General features: G+C 43.5%; 1 protein-coding gene and 1 long non-coding RNA gene across 2 annotated transcripts in view; one reads left to right on the top strand and one right to left on the bottom strand.

The window, feature by feature from the left end:
• ZNF397 (zinc finger protein 397) overlaps positions 1 to 18864 on the bottom strand; it is a 44317-nt gene that overhangs the window by 13344 nt on the left and 12109 nt on the right. The gene's annotated exons all lie outside the window — the stretch shown is intronic.
• LOC140635141 (uncharacterized) lies at positions 6751 to 9140 on the top strand. Its single transcript, XR_012032469.1, has 2 exons — positions 6751 to 7854; positions 8231 to 9140. It is a non-coding gene; the product is annotated as an uncharacterized lncRNA (long non-coding RNA).

The following is an 18864-nucleotide window of genomic DNA, read 5'->3' as shown; positions in this document are numbered from 1 at the left end:
GTCTGTTTCTACACAACTTGCTTAAGAGAAAAAACAATACATGGAGGCAAATGGAAATGAAAACACAACCGTCCAAAATTCTTTGGGATGCAGCAAAAGCTGTTCTAAGAGGGAGGTGTATAGCAATACCAGACTACTTTAAGGAGCAAGAAAAATCTCAAGTAAACCAACCTAAACTTACACTTAAAGGAGCTAGAAAAAGAAGAACAAACAAAAACTCAAAACCAGTAGAACGAAGGAAATTAATAAAGACAAGATGAGAAATAAAAAAAAAATAGAAACTCAACAGTTTGCTTGCTAGTACAATCCTCATTGTGGCTAAAGGATCAGGGTGAGAAGGACCTGAAATTTGGGGGGCAGAGTGCAAAACTGGGGTAGGAAAGGATAACGTTGGTCCTTGCAAATATCTTGGGAAGTACGGGAGGAGTAAGGAGAAAGATTGAGATATGTGAGATGTTGGGAAGAAGTACAGGTTTGAAAAAGTGGTGGCTAGCTGAAATGATGGTTGAGGTAGAAGTAGAGGGCTTTCTGTCCCAGCCCAAGACTGTCTTCTGGTATATGAAATCTTAGGGATATATGAATGAGACTCTAATATCCCTTTAAAGAACTTGTTTGGGTTTAGCCTCCCAAGAATGGAGTGCAGATACTTTAAAACAAAAACAAAACAGCTTCACTGTGATAGAACAGACATTCAATAATAACAAATATTTAGAATATATAATTTGGTAAGTTTTGTCATATGTGTATACAGTTGTGAAACCATCACCACAATCAAAATACTGAACACATCCAGCAAACTCAGAAGTTTTCTTCTACCCTTCATATCTCCTCATCTTCCCACAGCTCCAACCACTGTTCTGTTTTCTGTTACTATAGTTTGCATGTTTTAGAGATTTATTTAAATGGAATCATACAGAATGCACTTTTTTTTGGTCAAACTTCCCTCACTGAGCATTATCTTGAGACTCATCTACATCACTGTGTGTATGAGTAGTCCACTGCTTTTTGTTACTGAATACTATTCCATTAGCTGCATATGTAACACAATTTGATTATACCTTCATGAGGTTTTTTTTTTTAATTTTTAAAGGTTTTGCTTATTTATTTGATAGAGCGAGCACAAGCAGGGGGAGCAACAGGCAGAGGGAGAGGTAAAAGCTGGCTCCCTGCTGAGCAATGTGCCCAATGGGGGGCTCAATCCCAGGACCTCGGGATCATGGCATCACGCCCTGAGCAGAAGGCAGATGCTTAACCACTTAGCCCCCCAGGCATCCCTGATATACTGCCTTAAACAGGTGTTCAGTAAAAGACAATGAGAAAGTTAACCAAAGGTTAGTTTTTACTTACAAAGGTGAGAGTTTGTTAACTTTTTACCTGGAAGTGATGATGTGAACATAGATTTTCTGAGTGTTTAACAAGGAAATCAAACTTTTTTTTTTTTTTTTTCAGATTGTGCTAGATTTGTTGCTTTGTGGAGTCTTACCAAAGATGTTGCCTTCTGAGGCTGAGAAGTCAGCTTGGACTCTAACTGTTTGATCAGTCAGCCAAAACACGACCCTAGGCCTAGCTGTGGTCCACACCAGCTGACACTGAAGAGGTTCCTCTCAGTAAGGTAAAAGGAATTCAGAGGTTTCCAGAGATACCAGGAGTGATAATACAGGCATGGGAAATGATAGGAGATTCTCAAGAATGAAACTGATAGGTCACTCACCAATACTCTACCTGATTTCTATTTCCTATTCCATTTCTTTTTAGGGGAAACTAGGCCAAACTAACATATGACTTAGGCATAGATTCTAATCTTTTTTGGGTAATATAACTACTTTGAGAATATAATAAAAACTACAGATCTCTTCCTCAGGAAGTTAGAGGAAAGACTTATATGTGAAATTTTGCTTATCATGTATTATATTGTATTCAAAATTAATTTCTTTTGATAGACCATATAATCAGTCTTCACAAAGAATGAATTTCAATCTAAAACTCAATCAATCCAAGTAAAAAAGGGAAATAAATCCAAATTGTGAAGTGAAGTGAAAAAATTAACTTTCCTTTTGATCAAATAAATACTAACAAGTAGGCTGCTGCTGTTTGATTTTGAATGGTATATCTAAATTACAGACAATCTAAAATCTTTGAAATATTAATATGCATGTCCAATTGACTGTGACTTTTAAAAAACAGAACAAGTGCTGAAAACTGAGATTTAGAAAGCAAAATAATGACCAATGTAATCAGAGTTGCCAAGGTTCACTTTGACAGAGATGAGTAGGCTTGTATCAGAAACACCAGAATTCGGCCAGATGTCTAGTTGAATTCAAATCAGACCATTTCTTTTATTTTCAATCACTGAGATCATTGGTATCAGTTTGAAAAGTCTTCAACTTCAAAACCAACTCACAGAAGTTTAAACAACTCTTGGTCTATACTGAATCATTGTTGTGGGTTGAATTGTGTTCCTCCCAAAAGATATGTTCAAGTCCTAACCTGTGATACCTGTGAATGTGACTTTTTTGGAAATAGGGTCTTTGCAGATATAATCAGGTTAAGATAAGATCATACTGGATTAAGGTGGGCTCTAACACAACAACCGGGGTCTTTATAGGAAGAGGTAAATTCAGACACAGAGGACACTCATGGAGAGGAGAGGACACCATGTGAATGTAGAGGCAGTCATTAAAGTGATGCATCTATAAGGCCAGGAACACCAAGGACTGCCAGGAACTACCAGAAGTTAGGAGACAGTTATGAACATAAGAGCCTTCAGAAAGAGCATGGTTCTGCCCACATCTTGATTTTAGATTTGTAACCTCCAAGCTGTGAGAGAATAAATTTCTGTTGTATTAAGCCACTCCGTGGTGCCAGAAGTGAGGTGCTGCTTTAACAAATACCTAAAAATGGGGATCCCTGGGTGGCGCAGCGGTTTGGCGCCTGCCTTTGGCCCAGGGCGCGATCCTGGAGACCCGGGATCGAATCCCACGTCGGGCTCCCGGTGCATGGAGCCTGCTTCTCCCTCTGCCTGTGTCTCTGCCTCTCTCTCTCTGTCTCTCGTGAATAAATAAATAAAAATATATTTAAAAAAAAAAAAAAAAAACAAAAAACAAATACCTAAAAATGTTGATGTGGCTTTGGAGTGGGGTAATGACTAGAAGCTGGAAGGGTTTTAAGGTGCATGATAGGAAATACCTAGGTTGCCTTGAAGAGATTGTTGGTAGAAATATGGATGTTAAAGGTGACTAGCATGGGCTTGGAAGGAAGTGAAAAAGAGAGTAGAGAACTTTTCTGTCATCTTAGAGAATACATATATTGTTATGAACAGAATTTTGCTAGAGAAAATGAGCATTAAATATACTGGTGAGGTAATCAGACAGAAATGAAGAAAACATTATTAGAAGCTGGAGAAAAGGCTATACTTGTAGCAGACACTTGGCTGAATCATGTTCTGCTATTGGATGGAAAATAGAACTTGTAAGTGATAAGCTTGGATATTTAGTTGAGGAGCTTTCCAAGCAAAGTATGAAAGATGTGGCTGCTTTTTTTCTTATCTTTTCTTTTTTTTTTTTTTTTGTGGCTGGTTTTTCTTGATGCTGATAGTAAAATGTGAGAGGAAAGAGATAAATTGAGGAAGGAACTGTTAAGCAAAAAGGAATCAGTAATTTGGAAAATTTCGCATCCTATCCTTGCTCTGGAGACAAGGCCACAAATATAACTGGACAACTTTTTATTTTTTATTTTTATTTTTTTAATTATTATTATTTTTTTAATATTTTATTTATTTATGACAGATACAGAGAGAGAGAGAGAGAGAGAGGCAGAGACACAGGCAGAGGGAGAAGCAGGCTCCATGCACCGGGAGCCCGATGTGGGATTCGATCCCGGGTCTCCAGGATCACGCCCTGGGCCAAAGGCAGGCGCCAAACCGCTGCGCCACCCAGGGATCCCTGGACAACTTTTTAGTGAAGAGATTGAGTGTGTGATTCATGCACCCAACCAACTATCTCAACAAAAAACGAAAATAGAAATGGGGTGATCCAGGAAGGATCTGAGAAGGACCTCTGCATGTAATTGTGTGGCTCCCCTTGATATCCACAGGCAACCAGCCTGGTTCTAGAGAATCAGGTCGTATCACCAGAAACACTGCTAGTTTGACCTGAGTTGGACAGAGACAGGACAAGATGAAGGAAGCTTATCAGATTTCTGGGATTCAAAAGGCAGGAGATGGGGTGCCTGGGAGGCAAGTCTGCTTCTAAGCACTGAGAGACCAAGGCCACCTGAGCTGAGAGGGGCTGATGGGGCATCCTTTGGCCAGTGGGCATTTTGAGCCACAGAGTAATTTGGGAACTCTACAAATATTTGCAAGTTAAACAGCCCATATCTAAATAACCTCTAGTTCAAAGAAGAAATCACAAAGGAAATTAGTAAATATTTTAAATTGAATGAATATGTAATGCAACATACAAAATTTTATGGGATGCAACCAAAGCAATGCTTAGAGGAAAATTTATAGCTTTAAAATGCCTGTATTAGAAAAAAAAATCTCTTATCAAAAACCTAAATTTCCACCTTAAGAAGTCTGAAAATGGGCACCAAGCTTAATAATAACAAAAAAGCAGAAGGAAAGGAGTAATAATGATTAGAGTAATAATGGAATACAAAATAGAAGAACAATAAAGAAATGTCAATGAAACCAAGGTTTTGTTATTTGAAAATATGAACAAAAATCAACAATCCTTTAATAGGCCAACCAAGAAAAAGAAGATGAACAAAAGCAGAGAAGAGGGGTCATCACTACCAACCTTATAATAATTTAAAATAATATAAGGGAATACTATAAATAACCTCATGCCAACATATTATACAACATAAGTGTCATGGACAAATTACCTGAAATATACAAATGACCAGAAGTGACTAGAAAAGAAATAGAAAATGTGAATAAATGTATGAAAAGTAAAGTTGAATTAGTAATGAAAAACTTTCTAACAAAGAAAAGCACAGGCCCAGATGGCTTCACTAGTAAATGCTCTCAAACAGTTAAAGAATGCCAGTCTTGGGGCACCTCAGTGGCTCAGTGATTGAGCATCTGCCTTTGGCTCAGGTCGTGATCCCTGGGTCTTGGAACTGAGTCCCACATTGGGCTCCTCACAGGGACCTGCTTCTCTCTCTGTCTATGTCTCTGCCTCTCTGTCTCTATTGAATAAATAAATAAAATCTTAAACAAAAAGACTACCAGTCTTTTACAGTCTTTCCCAGAAAATAGAAGGGCAAGTAATCACTTTGATACCAAATCAGACAAAGACATTACAGGAAAACTACAGACCAATATTGCTAACAATGTAGACATAAAAGTCCTCAATAAAACATTAGCCAATTAACTTCATTAATACAGGGGCATCTGGGTTGCTCAGTGTGTTAAGCATCTACCTCCAGCTCAGGTCATGATCCCAACATCCTGGGATCGAGCCCCACATTGGGCTCCTTGTTCAACAGAGAGCATGCTTCTCCCTCTCCCTCTGCACCGCCCCCCCAAGTAAATAAAATCTTTTAAAAAATTAACTTCATTTATATATAAGGATTATATACCATGACTCAATGGAATTTATCCTAGTAAGTTGGTTTAACATCCCAAAATAAATTAATGTGGTTAGATATTTAAATATCTCTTTCAATAATGTTTATCAATAATATGGTAAATGAATATTGGTATAATCATGCAATGTAATATTAGAAATGGAAATGTACAGTGTACATCTACGTAAAACAGTATGTTCACAATGTTGAATTCAGCCTGACTTAAAAGAGTACATATTGTATTCCAACTATATACAGTATAAAAAGAGGCAAGATCAACCTATCATGTTCAAAGTTCAGTGTAGTGGCTATCAGTGTAGCTAGAGGAGGGTGATGAGTTGAAGAGAGCACAAGGCAGACTTCTGAAGATGGATAATGTTCTGTTTCTTCATTTGAATAATATGAGTATGTTCAGTTTGTGAAAATTCAGCAAATCGTATGTGCATTTATTTGCTTGCAAAATCAGGATTACTAACCAATACTATTTGGCTGTTCTGCATTGACAGCATCAAAACACAGACCAAAATGCACCATTTTTTATTCTAATGCTTCATTTTATTTTCTGAGACAACTCCACCTACCTATCCCGTCTCATTTTCTCCCCATCAGTTGTGTATTCCTCTTTTCTTCTATCTTCATTTTTTCTTCCAACTCACAGTTTACCTTTTTTTTTCTACAAATATAATTAGGTGTCTAGTATCTTTGAAAAACAAAATACCTTTCAATCATGTTGCCTCGTCCAACCAAGTGTCCTTTTTATTCTCTTCTTGCACGATCACATTTCTCAGAAGGAATTATCATCTGTTTTCACTGTCTTACCTTACACTTACCCCTGGCAAGTACATTCCACAGGTAACATCTCTCTCACAAGCCTTTCCCCTCCCAACCCCTCCCCTTAAGTCCAGGATCACCTTAGCTCTCACCTCCTCCAGTTCTCTCTCCTGAAACACTCTCTTGGCTTTTAGGATGTTTGAACCTCTGGGCTCTCCTCCTCCAAGCAGCTTCTCTTCTCTATCTGTTCTTGCTCTTCCGCCCCTAAACATTGGTATTTTAGAATTTCCTCTGGATTTTCCATAAGAACTCTCTTGGCCATGTCATTCCCCCTCTCCATCTTCAATCCTATTTTCAGATACTACCAAATCCTAACAAGTGCATATTTCTAAATGCCTGTCCTCTTTTTCTTTTTTTTTTTTTTTTTAATGTTTGATGTAATTTCTTAGTAAGATTTTATTCATGAGAGACAGAGAGAGAGAGAGAGAGAGAGGCGGAGACACAGGCGGAGGAGAAGCAGGCTCCCTGCAGGGAGCTTGATCCCGGACTCTATCCCAGGACCCTGGGATCACGACCTGAGTCAAAGGCAGACAGACGCTCAACCACTGAGCCACCAGGAGCCCCCCCACCCATCCTCTTTTTCTTATCTGTTTTGCCCTTTAGTCCCCTCTACGCAGTATGTCAGATACAGCTCCGAAGTACAAGCCTTGCCATGTCGCATGTAGACGGCCTGCAGTGCTTACTAAGGCGTTCCTAATTCCAGAGCCTGGCATCTGAATCTCTCCAAGCCCTACCCCACCGCATCCGGCGGCCTGCGTTCGCCAGCGGGGATGCCGGGGCTGAGTCGCCAGCATACCCTCGACCGCCCACGGCGGCGCCCTCCCCGCGGCCACTCCTCCAGGCCAACCCTGGGGTCGCTGGGCAAGCCCCGGCTCGCGTAGCGCCTTCTACGAGAAAGCCGTGGACTCGGTCCGTCTGGGTCCCGGCCGTGCACTGCCCTGCCCACGCCGGCGCGGCCGATCCTCGCAGCCTAGCCAAGCCGGGCCGGGCCCTTCCCCAGCCCCCACGCACTCCTCCGCGGTAGCTTCTGGACCCGCCGCTGGCGACAGCGTGTTTGCGCGGCACGACTGTGCTCGCGCCCTTCTCTCCCCCGTTTACAGAGGGAGGGCTCTCTTTCCACCTCCTTGGAGTTGCACCAAACATGCACTCCATCTATCATCTATCTATCATCATCTATAAATCTTTCTTTCTTTCTTTCTTTTTTTTTTTTTCCTTCTCTCCGTCGCCTGTCAACCCCTCTAGAATCGGGGCTGTCGCGACCGGGGCCCGCCCGGAGAGCCGCCCTCCGCGCCGGCGCCGCACCCCTCCTCCCGGGCCTCCGCGCCGCGCGCCGGGCACCGAGCCGCAGTCCTCCGGGCTTCCTAGAGGGGCGCGCCCGCCCCCACTTCCGGCGCGCGCGGCCCGAGGCCCTTCAGCTCCCCGCCTGGGGTCCGTCCGGCAGCCGAGCCAAGGGTGAGTGAGGCGGTGCGGCAGCGCGGCCCCGGGTGCTTCCCAAACCGCCCCCGTCCGGCCTCCGCCTATCCCCGCCCCCAGGCAGGGCCCGCGGCCCTCGCAGGTGGCCGCGCCTCCTCGACGCTTGTGCCCGCCCGCCGGCCCGTCCCTCCACGCCTTTGCCCGTAGGCCTGCTCCTCCACCGCCCGGCGTCCCTGGCCTCCGCAGCACCTACCGGGCGCCCCCTGTGTGCCCGGCCGCGGGGCCGAGGAGTCGGAGGTGAACGGGGGCAGCCTCCCCTCGCACCCCTTAGGCGGTCAGGGCTCGCTGGGCTGTCCGTCCTGACTTCCCCAGTCTAGGTTGGACCCTCAGAGCCCTTTGACGTTCCCCTTTGCAGTTCTCACCACGGCTAAGTTAGACCCGACTCCTTATGTGGCCTTTTCTGTTTAACGTCTGCCTCCCTACTAAATCGGTTAAGTTCTGTAACGGCAAGGACACGGCCCTGTTTTAGGACTCTGGGCTCGGTGCCTGCACGGAGGAGGCATTCCGTAAGTACGGCTAAAGAAACGTGTGGAAACACACCCGGGACCTCCTCCTCCTCCTCCTGGGAAGGGCCACTGGTTTGGCAGGGAAGGCAGATGTGGAAGGGCATCAGCCTCTGAGAGTATGGACTCTGGAGTCCGACCACTTTGTTTGAGAACAGGCCAGACTACACCACTTGCAAGCCGTGGGGCCCGAGACAAAGTTTGACTTCTCAGCTTCTGTTGAGTAAGACCGTAGAGCCGAGACCTTAAAGTGCTGTGAAGATGAACAGGTAGAGACAGTGCTCCGCTGCACAGTGAAAACTCCGTGTTTTCTGTTACAATTAAGTAAGCAAACCATGCAGATACATTATCGTCACAGCCATCCTGCAGCCAGCAGTTTTGTCCAAAAGTGCCCTGGGGGTTCTTGGGTTGCTTGGACTGAGAGCTAGCTGGGACCAGGCTCTCCCCTCCTCCCACAGGGAAGGCCCTGATCTCAGCTCGGCGCTTCCAGCCCTCCACATGGGTACCCTAGACAACTCTGTAAACACAGACACTTAGAAACACAATTCTGGTCCCAAGCAGTCAACCTATGGCTTCCACTGACAAGGCTGCTTTCTCACATTTACCTATAAGAAGGTAGAAGGAGCTCTTTCTTCCCTGAAACCGCAGCACCTCTCTCCAGAATTCCCTTTTGGGGATGATGGAAGACTCAATGGACCGGTGCTCTTTTTTTACCGACCCCTAGCTGATAAGTTTCCCCAATAAAGCCTATTCTATAACTCATGCCTTGTGATGTGGAATTTGCCTTTCCCTTGCGCCATATCCACCGTGCATTGAGAACTTGCTCTGGGCCAAGTTAGTCATGGTGAAGCCAACACATCAGGAGATGATGGCCATTCAAAAGATAGTTTGTTACTCATAGTTTCCAAGAAGAGGAAGTATGCCATGCCCCACATGGTCACATGGCAAAATTACAGGATCAGTCAGGAGGCCAGGTGAGGGGAAAGTGAACAGGAGCCTCGACTGTGGCTTCTGTGGGAAGCACTGGGTGAGGCAGGGTAAACAGGCTTAGGTTGAATAGTTTCCTTGGGCTCTGTGGCATAGAAAAGCTCTCTGGTTTGACACTAATTTTCTGACCATGGGTGATTAGTGCAGGGGAATGGTGGCCCTGGAGGTGAGAACCCAGTGCAAGAGGTGGTGGGGTGTGGGCTTTGGGTTGGTGGTTTGCATATGAAAAGCACATTTGGAAGTGAGTTTATTATCTCTAGGAATCTGCTAACTCTGGGAAGGACAGTCCCTCCAGTGTAAGCAAGGCCCAGATATCAAAACACCAGGATAAAAAGATATGCTTAATACACCAAGCGCTACTCAAGATGTCTTATGTTACTTCCAATTCCTGTAATAACAGTGCAATGAAAGTATTAACTCCCTTTTTTATTTTTATTTTTATTTTTTTTTAATTTTTATTTATTTATGATAGTCACACACACACAGAGAGAGAGAGAGGCAGAGACACAGGCAGAGGGAGAAGCAGGCTCCATGCACCGGGAGCCCGATGTGGGATTCGATCCCGGGTCTCCAGGATCGTGCCCTGGGCCAAAGGCAGGCGCTAAACCACTGCGCCACCCAGGGATCCCCTTAACTCCCTTTTTTAGGAGAGGAAATAGAATATTAGATTTGGTTGGTGACTGTCATCACAGAGCTATTAAGATAGTAAGAGGCTACACTATGATTCCAAACCGTTGGGTCACTTAACTCCAAAGCTGGTGTCCTGTGAACTAAGTCATCTTTCTGCACTATGAGAACAATGGAAACATCATTCAGTCCTTATTAGGCATTTGATAGTGTTGACCATTGCCTCTTTGAAACTTTTTTTTTCATTATAGTGGTATTCACATATATATATATAAATGAGGTATATATATATATATATATAGATACATATATATGGCACCTCCTCTGTTCTGTGCATTGGATTGGATGATAGAAAATGGTGAGCAAAAATGTTGATGTAACTTATAGCTGAATCACAGAGAAGATAGGTATTAACCCAATAGTCCCACTAAAGTATACAAACTCACAAAACGAGAGAAGTGCTCTGAAAGGAACACAATTCTCTTTAACTGTGTCTATGATGACTCTAACTGACCCAACCCTGCCTGTATCAGAATCACTTGCAGAATGTTTTACAAATATAAAACCAGAATTTCTGACTCAGGCTGGGGCACAGCTCAGGAATCTGTAAAATGAGATGAGTACAATCAAAGAGACTGGCTAAGGATTTTGATTTTGTTTCTGCATTTGCTTTTTAAAAACTGGTCAGAGGAACAGGGTCAGATTTGCAATTTGAGAAGGTTGCCCTGGTTACAATATGAGCAGACTGTGTGTAATTGTATAGTGTGACAGGTTGGTTGCTGATGGAGAGATATGGAAGGGCAGATTCTGGAGATAGGCAGTAAAATCAGTAGGACTTAATTTGCATTAAATATAGGAAAGAGGTGTTAGGGATGCTTCCAGATTTCTAGAAGTGCAGCCAGATGGATGTTCCTACTTCCCTAGAGGGGACCATTGGGGAGGAGCAGAATTAGAGTGGGAGGAATCACTGGTTGGTCATGGATGTGCTGTTTAAGGTCCTTTTGAGAAATTCATGAGGTGGGAGTGAGGAACAGTGGGTAAATAGGGCTGGTGCTCAGATGAGAGGCCCAGAGTAGAGATGCCTGGGAGACAGTGAAGACAGTGCCAGACTTAAGGGCTAACCTATGGAACTCTGATGTAGAAGAGGGTGGGTCTCTCAAGGAGATGGAAGAAGGAAGAGAAACAACGCTTTATGATGAAATACTTCCCTTCAGCCACATACCTATGGAAAACACGTTGGTGAGGCATTAATGTTTTTTTTTAAGATTTTTTTTTTTTTTTTTTTTTTTTACTTATTCATGACAGAGACAGAGAGAGAGACAGAGACACAGGCAGAGGGAGAAGATGTGGGACTCAATCCCAGGACTCCAGGATCACGCCCTGAGCCAAAGGCAGACACTTAACTGCTGAGCCACCTGGCATTAGTACTTATAATAAAAATTTAATAGTATCACAAACATTGAAATTAAAGAGGGAAGACCCATGACATACATAGACTAGCGATCACTAAGTAAAAGCACACATGTTAATGTGATGCCGCCCTTGGTAAATGCTATATGCAGAGTGACACATAGATCTGATGTTGCATTGTTATGGGATTTCTTAAATACCAATTGTCACATAATAAGAACTAAAGAAATGTATTTAGTATTTTTCAAGTACCAAAAAATTAAGAGGAAAATTATCCCCAAGTTTCTCTGTGTTGAGGTGTTTATAGCAAAAACATAATTTAGGAAATGCTGCTTTGTAGGCATATCAGACCTATTTTTATCATAAATAACTCAGGAAATGATACCACCACCATTTCAGTCACCAGCACCATCTGAAAACCTATCTTTGACTCCTCTTTCTTCCAAACCCTTAGCCCATGTGTCCCTGAGTCCTGTCAAATCTCCCATCCTTATCTCTGGCTCCCATACCTCAGGCCCTCCTTGCCCAAATGGTTGCAACAGACCCCTTCCTGTCTCTTCTTCGTGTCCCTTGCTGAATGGGCAGACAGATCCTCCAGCCATTCTCATGGCTGTGGGGATCAAATGCAACCTCTGCAATACAAGCTTTCAGACCCTTGGCCTACTGTCCCTCAGTAGGTGCCTCCTTTCTCACTATTCCTGAACTCTGTCCCAGGCTCTGACCTGCCTTTTTTTTTTTTTTTTTCTTTTTTCTTTTAAACCATGGCTTCATATCAGAAGCATTTGGGGTACTTACTTATTGAAGCCTCACCCACAGAGATCTGACTCAGGCAGTCTATTGTGGGTCCATGCTTCATGGCTGATTCTGAGCCAGAGGTGGCAACCATTGGTCTGTCCTCCCTAAACCACGTGCAGCTCCCTCATTCAGCCACATCTTCTCCTTACCCACTGTTGTCTTTGCCTAAATGACCTTACTTTACATCTTCACCGGATTCATTTTTATCAGTCTCTGCTGACATGTCTCCTCTCCGCAGGCAGTTCTCCCTGGTCTTAGTTGTCTTTCTCTGTGCCACCTGGCCTGCTTCCCTCTCTCCTTGGATTTATCACACTGCATTTGTCGGTTTACTTGTTACTTTGTCATATGAAGGAGTCTTTGAGGACAGACCTTTTAATCCTGAGAATCCTGTTCAGTACACTGCCTAGCGCATAGCTCAAGTATTTGTTGAAATAATTAATGAATTCATTCTTTTCTTTTCTCAGAACCTGTGACTTAAAGTCAAGAATTCTTTGTACATTCACTCTGGCCATTCTCTATGACACTTTCCTAACATTTTCACCATCATTTAAAATACGTAGTATCCACCAAGATTGTCCTGGGTTAACCCATTCTGTAATAAACAAGTGCTTTAGAATTGGGCAACTCTAGGTTCATGCCTTGACTTTGCTATTTACCAAATTGGGGCCATGGGTAAATAACTTTTATTTTTTTCTAAATACTTTATTTATTTGAGAGTGAGAGAGTAAAGGAGCAAGGGGAGAAGCAGACTCCTCGTTGAGCAGGGAGCCTGATGTAGGGCTCGATGCCGGGACTCCAAGATCATGACCTGAGGCTGAAGGTACACGCTTAACCAACTGAGCCACCCAGGTGCTCCTACTTAACTTTTAAAAATCTCAGTTTCTTCATCAATAAAATGGGGATGATAATACTTACCTCATAGTATTATTGCCAAGCCCCAATAAAGTAGTATTTGTAAAGTTCCTGGCTCATAGTAGGTGTTCATTAAATGCAAATTCCCTTTGGGGGAGACCCCAGAGCATAAAAGAGCTTGATAGTCTTGTTGCAGAGTCTGGTTCTGCTGCTTACAGGCTGTGTCTCTTTGGTCAACTTATGCATCTCAGTAGCCTCATTTGGAAATAGGCGTAATTGGGATCTCTGGGGGCGCAGTGGTTTAGCGCCTGCCTTTGGCCCAGGGCACGATCCTGGAGACCTGGGATCGAATCCCACGTCGGGCTCCCGGTGCATGGAGCCTGCTTCTCCCTCTGCCTGTGTCTCTGCCTCTCTCTCTCTCTGTGACTATCATAAATAAATAAAAAATAAATAAAAAGGAAATAGGCGTAATTATGATTGTTCTTATGGAATTATTAGGGAAATCATATAAAACTTATGTTAAATATCTGGCTACTGTTGGTGTCTAATAGGTACTTACAAATATGGTGATTATTATTCTGAGAATAATATACTACAGTGTTTTGCTACAGTGATATGCTTTCCATGATCCAGAAGCACTATTATCCCTGATGTTGACCTTAACATTATTTCTAAAGTTGAGTTGATTTTGATGACTCTTTTCTCTTTTTTTTTAAAGATTGTATTTATTCATTCATGAAAGACACAGAGAGAGAGGTGGAGACATAGGCAGCGGGAGAGGCAGGCTCCCTGCGGGGAGCCCGATGCAGGACTCGATCCCAGGACCCCAGGATCACGACCTGAGCCAAAGGCAGACACTCAACTGTTGAGCCACCCAGGTGCCCCTGATTTTGGTGATTCTTAAATTTTTTATTTCTGATCTTGAAAAAAAATCTTGAATCATCTATTAATGTATTGTTTTATGTGGGAGCTCCCTTTTAGTCACTTTTCTTTACAGTGCTACACTCTCTGGCAATTGATCTTCGAAAACCTGCATTTTTATTCGAAACATATTTTCCCCCCTGTGTAACATTAGCATTGTCCATCTCAGGAGTTCCCTGAAGAAGCAGAATTCAGAAGGAATCTCTTAAACACAGACCATTCCTTTCCTGATTCCACTGGGCAGCATTTTTAGACTGTCGCTTCCCAGAATGTCAGGAAGAGCCACAGCCCTGGCCTACCATGCTCCAAAAGAACCAGAAGGACTTATAATTGTGAAGGTTGAAGAAGAGAATTCTATTTGGGGGCAGGACTTTGGCCGTCAGGGAAACACCTGTAGCCTGGAGACCTTCCGCCAGCGGTTCAGGCAGTTTGGCTACTCTGATTCCGCTGGGCCCCGGGAGGCTCTGAGTCAGCTCCGGGAACTTTGCCATCAGTGGCTGAGGCCAGAGGTGAATACCAAGGAGCAGATCCTGGAGCTGCTGGTGCTGGAGCAGTTCCTGGCCATCCTGCCTGAGGAGCTGCAGGCCTGGCTTCGAGAGTACCAGCCTGAGAATGGAGAGGAAGCCGTGACTATGCTGGAGGAGCTGGAGAAAGAGCTTGATGAACCAAGGCAACAGGTAAGAAGTACGTGTTTTGTTTGCTTGTTTTACCTATTATAAGTTAATGCGGGAAGCCATTATAAGCGGCCTTGTGGCTAACAGTTAAAAATTTTTGTCTTCTGGGTTATTTGTCTACTGGGATCAAGGCACTGAGGCTTTTAGTCCTGTTGCTTTCTGTCTAATCATCTGAATGAGTTTCTGGCTCTAGCTGCCTTGCCCTGTTATTCTAGGGTTTTTTTCCTTCTGTATCCTCAGAATCATAGTGCTGGTACTTGATTACTCCTAGGACACAGCTCATGGCCAAGGAATGATCTGGAAGGAAATGACATCCATAGGAGCACTGAAGTCTCTGAGTATACAGCTCCAGCCCTGGGAGAACCAGTGCAAGAGTGAGGCTCAGGAGTCCCAGACTTCCCATAGAGGTAAGGAGTTGCAGTCCATTTGGCGTTGAGGATGATGATAGGGCTATCAGCTATGGCATAGTACATTTCCTTAATGACAGTCAATTGTGGCTGTCATGAAATATGATGGAAAGGCCCCCTCCAAGTCTCAAAATATTCTTCCATTGGCTGTGCCTAAAATCTGAGATTCTAATATAATTCCTAACTTTGGGTTAAGAATTAAGATTTTTAATGAAATTCTCTTATACCCATGATATTCAAAGACCAATAGACGTTTTTATATATTGTGGTCCACTGGCAAGGCAGCCCCTAAGGTGGAGATGAGTAATGTGTCAGTAATAGAAACTGTGTAGCAACTTGAACAGGGAAAGTTCATATTAAGAATTTATTGACTATAATGGAGTTAATTACTAAGTGGTTAAAAAAAAAAAAAAAGGAAACAACTCCAAAGAATACAGGAGTAACACATGTAGGAAATCTTTAGGGCTGAGGCAGAGCACCTAAGGGAGGAAAAAATCTGGAAGAGAGTACCACATCTTTCTTGACTAAGCATCTCACTGCCTCTGATTCTCTCTGGTCATCTTAGCACATTTCTCTGGACATGCTTCAGTTCCTCCACATTCATTTGAAGTACAAGGATAAGATAAAAACAACTCTAAGGAGGATCCGATTAATTTAAAATATATGATAGATTCATTTCCCAGCTCTCATCTGTTGCACTGTGTTTTTGTTCCTTCACAGTGGCATATTACTGTTGTGGACTGATAAGGCTCATTGTGCTCATCACTTTTCAGTCTTAGGGGTCTTGGTTAGCCCTGCCTCTGAGGAATTAACGTTGAGTATTTCACATTGTTCACCTAGGTTGTAAGGTTTAAATCACTGGAGGGATCCACCTTGAAAGAACTTTAAGAGTCACCATGTCATTGTTACATTGTTACAACCTATATCCTTGGTTATGATTTTCCCAGCCTAACAGTATATCATGCCAGAAGAAGAGCCTGAGATATGGAGATTTGGGTGCAGAGGGCCCTTCAGAAGAAATCTGTAATGGAGTGAGAAGAGCAGAGTTAGGAAGGGAAAATATCAAGCCATAATGTGATCTTGGGTAAAACTTAGCCTTGGCTTAGTCTCTGCGGGTTTGTGGGATCCTGACCTCACCCCCACCCCGAGCTTAAGGGCACTGCTGAGTTGTCCCTTCTTAAGGAGGTGGGGGTTGGGGTGAGGCAGTGAGGGTGTAAATAACATCGTGGGCCAGATGGTTCTCATCAGCCAGGGCAACTCTTCAGAGAAGGGGGCACCTGTGGGTATTAGGAGCCAACACTCACAGCACCTGGTGGAAGGAGGCACCATATTCATAAAGCAGGTCTGGATGGACAGTGAAGCATCATCTACATAACATTAAAGGCTAAAAGCATGTTTGTTAATGTGCAATTAAAGACCACATCCGTAGTTAAAAGGCTTTTAGACCATACAGGTCCCTGACCAGGTAGGGGACATAGGGGAAAACTGCAGGCCTTGATGCTGAGCATCTTTGAATCCTCACTCTTCCAATTGTGAATTAATTTGATGGCATTACATAGATGATGTTGCCTCTCTGAGCCTTCATTTCTTTATCTGTAAAATGCATTCAAGTTTAGAGGACTTCTGGGAGGATGAAAGTAACTGAACAGTTTTTCAGATATTCCCTCTCAAAATAATTCAAGTTCCCTTAGCCAACACCTAGTAGTCTCCTCCTGAGTTACTAGAAATCTAGAAATGAGAGGGGCTGAGAGGGGGTTTTGAGAGCTGAAAGTTTGGCTCCAGGTGGTCACATCTGGTCACATCTGCCTCTTGTTTCCATCTGCCTTTGACCATTTGCACATATAAGACTCCCACCTGATCCCAGAATGAGTCAGGAAACTACAATATTCCTTTTCTTATGCTTTGTCTTATTCTATTTGCTTATAATTGTTGGGTCTACTTAGAACCTACCAGAATCTGCAATTGCCATGCTGCATTCTAGTTCTTGCTTACCAACCTGTGCTCAATTCTAACTCCGAAAGCATTTCCTCATCTATATCCTGCTCTCCTACTTTTCTAGGGGTACCACTTACTCAGGTTTCATAGACCTCTTTTTTTTTCTCCTGAGCACTCGCTATCATCTCTTTTCTTTTCCCTTGTTGCCAGAAAACACATCTTCTCCTCTAACTCAGGATAGTCTCCTGGCTTCCTGATCTTTCACTACTACTCCTGTTTATCACAATCTCCTCTAAATCATGTCTTTCCCTGCTCACCATCCCTCCTCTCCACTGCTGACTCTTGTTTATGTCTCCCTTACTCTCTGAGGGTGCCTCCTCTCACCCCACCCCAGGTCACTTCTCCAAATTCTAGATCAGGAAGTAAGTTAAGATTTTTCCTAATAGGTAAGTACCTACTTCATTTGGGTTACTTTATATTCTTGTTATGATAGATTTCCTTTATTCTAACATGAGGATTGAGTGACACTAGTATTTCTATTCACATTTTTAGATGGCAAGCTGGCAGCTGACAAAGTATTAACAGCAAAGCAAGAAATTATTGAATGTGTAGCATCAGCGGCCATGATATCCCCAGGAAGACTTCCTGGGGAAAGTCCTTCAGGACAGGTAGTAGAAGAAGCTTTGGGAGCTTCTCACAATATTGAAAAGCCAAAAGAAACAGCTGCAAGGAACAAAAGGAGTCCTCCCCCTTCCCAGGAAAGACATCTTAGTCTGACAACGTTCAACAAGAAAATCTCTACTGAAGAGTGTGTCCTTGACTATGACAAGAGTGAAAGAACTCTCAATGTGAACTCAAATGTTGTAACACGGCAAAGAGTTCATGCTGGAGGAAAGGTCTACGAGTGCTTGGACTGTGGGAAAGCCTTTTGCCAGAGCTCAAAGCTGATTAGACACCAGAGAATTCACACTGGAGAGAGGCCTTATGCATGTAAAGAGTGTGGCAAAGCTTTTAGTTTGAGCTCGGACCTCGTTAGACATCAGAGGATTCATAGTGGTGAAAAACCCTATGAATGTTGTGAATGTGGAAAAGCTTTCCGGGGCAGCTCAGAGCTCATTAGGCATCGGAGAATTCACACTGGAGAGAAACCATATGAATGCAGTGAATGTGGGAAAGCCTTCAGCCGGAGCTCAGCCCTCATTCAGCACAAGAAAATTCACACTGGAGACAAAGGCTATGAGTGTACTGAATGTGGTAAGGCTTTTGGTAGAAGCTCCATCCTTATTGAACATCAAAGAATTCACACTGGAGAAAAACCCTATGAGTGTAATGAATGTGGAAAATCCTTCAATCAGAGCTCAGCCCTCACGCAGCACCAGAGAATCCACACTGGGGAGAAACCTTATGAATGTAGCAAATGTAGGAAAACATTTAGGCACAGATCAGGCCTTATGCAACACCAGAGAACTCACACCAGAGTTTAACTCTTGTGTCAGGGTTGTACAATTCTGTAATACTAGGGATTCACTTTTGGGGCAAGACCCCCTCCCCCCCCTACCAAAGTTTCCTGAGAGCATAGTTCCTGCCTTTCCACTCCAAGTCAGTACTTGCTGTACAAGGTGATCCACACAAAGATGGTTGTGGATGTGTTGAATGGGCAGGCACCTTCACAATATAGCCAGCGTTGGGGTAAAGATCCCGAAAGAGCTCCTTATCAGGTGGACTGAGAGGTGGTACCTCCAATGGCAAGGATCTCTGTCCAGCAAGAACAGCGGGCATCTGGCAGTCGGAGGCATGTGCTGAGAGTCACTTTGTTCTCCAAAGTGTTGAATTGTGAGGTTGTGAAATGTTGAATTATGCCCTGGATTAGTTTATAGT

This window comes from Canis lupus, chromosome 6, assembly GCF_048164855.1.
Source record: "Canis lupus baileyi chromosome 6, mCanLup2.hap1, whole genome shotgun sequence".
Classification (NCBI taxonomy): domain Eukaryota; kingdom Metazoa; phylum Chordata; class Mammalia; order Carnivora; family Canidae; genus Canis; species Canis lupus.
The sequence above is the reverse complement of the archived record's forward strand: the minus strand, read 5'-3'. Positions and strand labels throughout refer to the sequence as shown.